This window comes from Callospermophilus lateralis, chromosome 11 (assembly GCF_048772815.1).
Source record: "Callospermophilus lateralis isolate mCalLat2 chromosome 11, mCalLat2.hap1, whole genome shotgun sequence".
NCBI lineage: Eukaryota > Metazoa > Chordata > Mammalia > Rodentia > Sciuridae > Callospermophilus > Callospermophilus lateralis.
In genome coordinates, this window is record NC_135315.1 from 40,820,065 (window position 1) to 40,826,064 (window position 6,000).

Consider the following 6,000-nt stretch of genomic DNA (forward strand, 5'->3'; position numbering starts at 1 on the left):
TACTAAAACTTCTGCACAATTGAAAATAAGGTTCGAGTTTTACTGACCTCAAAGAGCCTTTAAGGGTCTCCCATGCATTAATTCAAGATCTCATCTCAACCTTTCCACACCCAGATGAGTAGATCCAGGAAGGTTCTGTGATTTTTCCCAAGGTCACAGAGTTTATAGGTGGCAGATCAAGATGCAAACCCAGGAGCTTTGACTCCAAAGACAATAGACTGGCTTTCCAGAAACAAGGCCCTTCTCTGGGGTTCAACAGGAGAGTTGAAAGGACTTCATGTGGAACTGGCTGTGCCTTTTCCAGAAAGAGGACTACATCCAAAACACAGGATTGTCTATCCATATATGACATTGGACTTTAGAATGAGTTATTTTTAGATTTATCTTCCTCGGTACATTTTACTTAGGCTACTGTTAAAATGTGCTTACCTATTAAGAGCACACATTACAGTAATCAACTAGTTAAGCTAAACAAAAAGACGCAAACAGGGTGATAAGGTGAAGGAAGCAAAACCATAATTTTTATTTTACATACAAAATCCACAAAGCCAATAGCCTGTGTACAGAGAGATATGTCCATAATTTCTAGTCTGTGTAGGTTGATGATTGTCCAAAATAAATGTTAATGTGTCATTCCATTAGAACAAAAGGACAAAGTTTGGATATTTCTTTGATCCCTTCTTGAAAGCTACAATATGGATCTTGGATGATGTCAGCAATGATGACAACACTGAAAAGAAAGGGATGAATATTAAGCAAATGTCCCTGTCTGTTTTTTCCCAACTAGGACCCCTGAAAAAGCTTTCACTCATACTCCCAGATAGTATTCCAATGCCTGTACCTCACTGCTAAACTTCCAGACCAAACCTTCATTTCTTTTTCTCCTACTACGGGTGAAGGTCCCTAATTACTTCCTTCTTGCCTTGGCTTTTTGCCTGTCTATTCCCCTCATCTTCTTTGATGCATTGAAGGCAATTGACACAACCCTCCATTCCCTTGCCTCCATTGATATTCCATTGCTAAAGTTCCTCTATGCATCCTTCCTCTCCTTGTCTGGTTTCTTCCATGATTCCCCATTCCTTTCTAACTCTGGAGTAAAACACCCAAACCTCAGATGTTGGCCCCCTATTCCCTCTGCAAGTCATTAATTTCATCCCAATATGTATTTGCTGTCCTGTTTCCTCCCTGAATATCATGTCTCTTATTACAATTGGAACTACAGTCATCATCTCAACTTCTTTTTCAATGAAATCAATCAATTCTGTTGGACACGTATCATATCCAAACTCCTACCATACACCATGCTAGAGATTGAACCCAGGGCCTTGTGCATGCAAAGCAAGCACTCTACCAGCTGAGCTATATCCCTAGCCCCAACACCATGCACTTTGTTCTGCAATGCATAATATGGCAGGAATTCTAAACCAAAATGCCAAAGAAGGTAATGCATAGATTATGGTGAGCTAAGGAGAAAACTCTACACCCCATTTAAAAGGGAAGCTGTCAGTCAATTCTAGTCGATCATTTCCCTGCAAAAATGTTGACCCAGTGTTGCTAGATCTTCTGGTTACTCAAGAGAAGCTGCAGATCAGAACTCTTCCAAATTTTACATAGTGGCAGTCAATTCACATTTTTTAAAAAGTATTGTGCAGCTAAACAAAATACGCCTGTTGTCTGAATTTAGCCCATGGAAACCAATTTGACTAGTTGGAGTCTAGTGGGAAGAAATGAATTCTGAGCAGAATAGAATTAGGTTTATACTCTAACTTCTCCTATTCTGCACTGTCCAATACAAGTATTAGGGAATTGTGTTTGGTATAGTTTTAAATGCATTTGATATTTAAATAGTTTTATTATTTTTTTTAAGAGAGAGGGAGAGAGAGAGAATTTTAATATTTATTTTTTTATTTTATTTTTTTTTTTAGTTCTCGGCAGACACAACATCTGTGTTTGTATGTGATGCTGAGGATCGAACCTGGACCGCAAGCATGCCAGGCGATCGCGCTACCGCTTGAGCCACATCCCCAGCCCCTTTAAATAGTTTTAAATGCATCTTCCACATCCATCCTCTTTTTTGGTCAGGCAAAAATCTGACAATTTTTTTTTTCAAGAGTCCTTATTCCAGTGGCCTTCCCCAGCTTCCACATCCCCCATCTCCACTGGCATAGCACTCTTGCAAAACAAAGAGCACAGGCCTCTTCAGGAGTAAAGCACTCCTTTTCCCAGCTGCTGGGAGTGCTAGTGGCAGCAGCTCTCAACTGAATCCCTCTCCAGAAACTGTGCAGACTAAAGATGCGAGCTCAGGATGTGACCATTCTGATGGGCTCTTCAGGCTCCATGCTCCCTTAAGTGATCTGCTCCCAAGGAAAGGATCAGCTGAGGTTTTGCTGTTACTGCATTTAGTTCAACTTCTGTGTCTGCTCTATCCTACTCCTTTCACTCCTGCCTAATGTTGACCCCTAGGGCATTCATTTCCATAAGTAAAGACTGATCCATTGAAGCTGAATCACCCCCTGGCCAAGTAGCAGTGAGGGCTTAGTTGAAAACATAGGCCCTCACATGTTGAAACTTTCAATAATTGCGAAAGGAAGTAATGGGATACCAGTAGAAGAATGCACAAATAGGTGCAATCTAGCAGGCATTTACGAAACATGGAGAAAGTGGTAATTTAAGGCAGTGGAAATGGATAGCTATCAATGAAGTAAATCTATGCCTTGGAGAAAGACAGTGAAAGATTAAGTGATTAATCACCAGTCAAAGGCTGAGGATAGCCTGACATGGTGGCACATGCCTGTAACCCCAGCAACTCTGGAAGCTGAGGCAAGAGAATCACAAATTCAAGGCCAGTCTTAACAATTAGCAAGGCCCTAATAACTTAGTAAGAATCTGTCTTAAAATAAAATTTAAAAGACTAGAGAGATAACTCGGTGACAAAGCATCTCTGGGTTCAATCCCAGTACCAAAAAAAAAAAAAAAAAAAAAAAAGTGGGAGAGGGGTGTGGGGGGAGGGATTAAGGATAAAACCAGAAAACCTCCTTAGTGGCAAATGTGGAGAACAACGGGTGGGGTGGGGGTAAGTAGAGAAAGCTAAGGATCAGGCCCAGGACTTGATTATAAGAGCAGTAGAATTCCAAAAGATTCTCAGCTCTGGCAAGTCTTCTATGTCAAGGACAGGGTCATAGGTGGGAAAAACTAAGACCCTGACACCTTGATGGGGCATCTGGGTCAAAGCTTAAAAACATTAAGACCCCACATCACCTTGAAAACTCTGGATTTTAGAAGAGTCCCACAATTCCTATTGGAGACTAAACCTCCATCTTGCTTAAAGATCATTAAGTATACCTACCTTGAAAGACAACACACACACCCTCCCAGGATCTACCTACCTTTCCACTGTCTTATCAGATCAGCAACTAAGGTCAGGTCACAATGTAACTCCCCACTAATGGAAGAAAGGCACTCTATCTTGAAGGAACTTAAAGACCTATCCACTCTCTATATAAACCTACAGAAGCCAGGAGAGTTTAGGATTGGGCAGCTAGATTGCTTTGGGGAAGGAGGGGGAGGAGAGCATAATGCTAAACAAAGCAGAGTTTATTGATATAAGCACATACCTGTACTACAGTATTTACATCCTGGCAAGGACCCCAGGAAATAATGCTAACAGGTTGCTAGGATGGCCCCAGGGGAACTTGGAGAAAGGAATGGTCCACATCAGGCAAAATAGGGAGACAAAATAACTGCCTGGCAAGGAATGGAAGAAGAGAACAAAAACTCAGAGAAGGAGAATGGTAGAGTAGATATATTATGTACATCCTGCTAGTTGACCATGTTCTGCCACTTATCACAGGCTCTACTGAGAAGGACACAAGCATCACTGAGAAGCTCAATGGCAGTTCTCCATAGACCAGGGCTGATAGTAGAAGATGTTAGAGTTAGGCTCCATGATGGAAGTGGGCCTGATAGGATTCTGGAGGACAAAGAGACCAGGTAGCAGTGCTTAACCAGCAGAAGCAAGATTAAGTGACATTGTTATGAAAGACAAGACTAGAGTGTCAACTGAGGACCTGAACACTAGAAGAAACTTAGATGGACTGCCAATGAAGTTTCAGTATGTTGTTTTTAAAACCCAAGGATGGAATGGGGATGAGGCTGGAAGAAGCTAGCCTAAATAAGGCTTCATAGTCTCTTGCCCCATTTCTGGAACTGAGTCAATTTCTAGAACTCAACATCTAAAGAAGACTGGATTCCCAGAAAATGTATATAATAATGAGTCCTCTGATCCTTCTTGAACATATAATTAGAATGGACATATTGGTAGTTGGCAGAATGACAACATTACATCCTTGGCCTGTGGGGTAAGAGCTATAGGAAAGGCCAAGTGGAACCCTCTGAAACTGTGTCCCTCCATCCTAGGCTAGAGTCTAAATTGTTAAAACTGGCAATCCCCCCGGGGGTAGTGGCAGAGATTAGAGAGCAAGTTCAGAGGGGCATGGGATCCCGCTAAGGATGCTGATCAAAATCTACTCATGCTACCAAGCCCCCAGCTTCCCAGAAAGGGCATGCAGTTTTTGTCATTTGCTTTTCATTCTCCTTCCTGCTGAGAACCAGATTCAAAGGCTGGTGGTATAGCAGCCATTTTGCCAAAGATGGAAGCTAAAGGAAGCCTGGGTCCCAAATACTTCCTCCAACATGTGGGCCCTGATCTGGCTATCTCTGGAATTCTAGTTAAATTAAAAAAAAAAAAAAAAAAAAAAAGTAAACCCTTCATTTTGTTAAGCACATGCATGCAGGTTTCAGTTCCACACAGCTAGATGCAACCCTAAGTGGGAAATCAGTGAGTGAATCCTAAGAAATGCAAAGAGAGAGACTCTTAAACAGCTGTTAAATGGAGACCTAGAAAAACAGAAAGAGAGGTGACTATCAGAAGTGTTACTGTGGATTGTGATTTTTAAAATATACACAAGAATTATCTTCATTTCTGGTTGCTAAGTTTTTTGGTGCTGAGTATTGAACCCAAATCCTAAAGCATGTAAGAGAAAAAAAAGCCTCTACCTCAGAGCAAAGCCTGTCCAAGGAAGGGGGCATGACCCTTGTATTTGGAAAGACCCACAGAGCACTCCTAGGCACATACCCACCCTGCTGAGTTGTTTATCTACAAATAACAGGAGAGATCTGCTGCGCCAGGTGTCCCTGACTACAGTCAGGCTAGATGAGGACCCATAGCAACCCCCTAGAAACCTCCAATCAGCATGAGACAAGGAAAATACTTGGGATGCCAGATGACCCTCCCAGTAGTTTATGGTGGTTGATAACATGTTGGGAAACCATGTAGTTCAGCAAGTACTCCCTTGTGGCTTAAGCCAATCAGTTCAAACGAATCCCCCTCTTGTACTAACCAATCACCCTTACCCAACTTGTTCCCGCCAGTGAATGTGCTAATCATGTTTTAGAGTTGTTTTATGATTTTCCCACGGTGTGTGATGATTTGCTAAGAGATGCTATGATGTATGTGAAGTCCCTACCTTCCCCAAAGAGTGTATAAAACTGCTGCAAACCCTGGGCTTGGGGCCTCTCAGTGTCACCAGTTGCTGTGTGCGTGCAGAGGACCAAACTAGCTTGCAATAAACATCTCTTTGTTGCTTACATCAATCTTGGTCTCTGGTGGTCTTTTGGGGGTCCCAAATTCGAGCATAACATAAGCATGCAATTTACCCCTGAGCTACCCCATCATAGTCACTGTGCCTAGGCTCTTTCTCCTAATGCAATACTCCCTCAGAGTGCCCAAGTGAGGCCTAGGCTATTTTGAGCTATTTATCATAAGAACTTTTACAATTAACAAATTACCAGAAGTAGTAGTAGCATCATCTTTACTATTAGAACAAAATATTGTACCAGGAGAGGGAGCCACAAAAAGAAATGAGAGCCAAACTCTGCCTTCAGTCCTTTTATCTGGGCCTGAAATAATTTTTCTTCTGTCTATCCCTTAAGGCCCACCTA